Below are 219 nucleotides of genomic sequence, written 5' to 3'. Positions count from 1 at the left end.
GGTTAAGGACTTGTTCTATGAGTACTCATTTGTCACTTCAACCTGATTTTTCTTTTCTTTCCTTTTTTTCTGTTTTGAAATCAGGCTCTTCCACTGGTGGTTGCTAAGGGTGAGGGTATTTGTAGAGGGTGTTTGGAATGGGAGGTTGGGGTTAGTAGATGTAAACTATTATATAGAGAATGGATAAACAACAAGGTCCTACTCTATAGCACAGAGAAC

Source organism: Bison bison, unplaced genomic scaffold (genome assembly GCF_000754665.1).
Source record: "Bison bison bison isolate TAMUID 2011002044 unplaced genomic scaffold, Bison_UMD1.0 scf7180017848103, whole genome shotgun sequence".
In the NCBI taxonomy this organism is placed as follows: Eukaryota; Metazoa; Chordata; class Mammalia; order Artiodactyla; family Bovidae; genus Bison; species Bison bison.
This window is presented reverse-complemented; position numbering follows the sequence as displayed.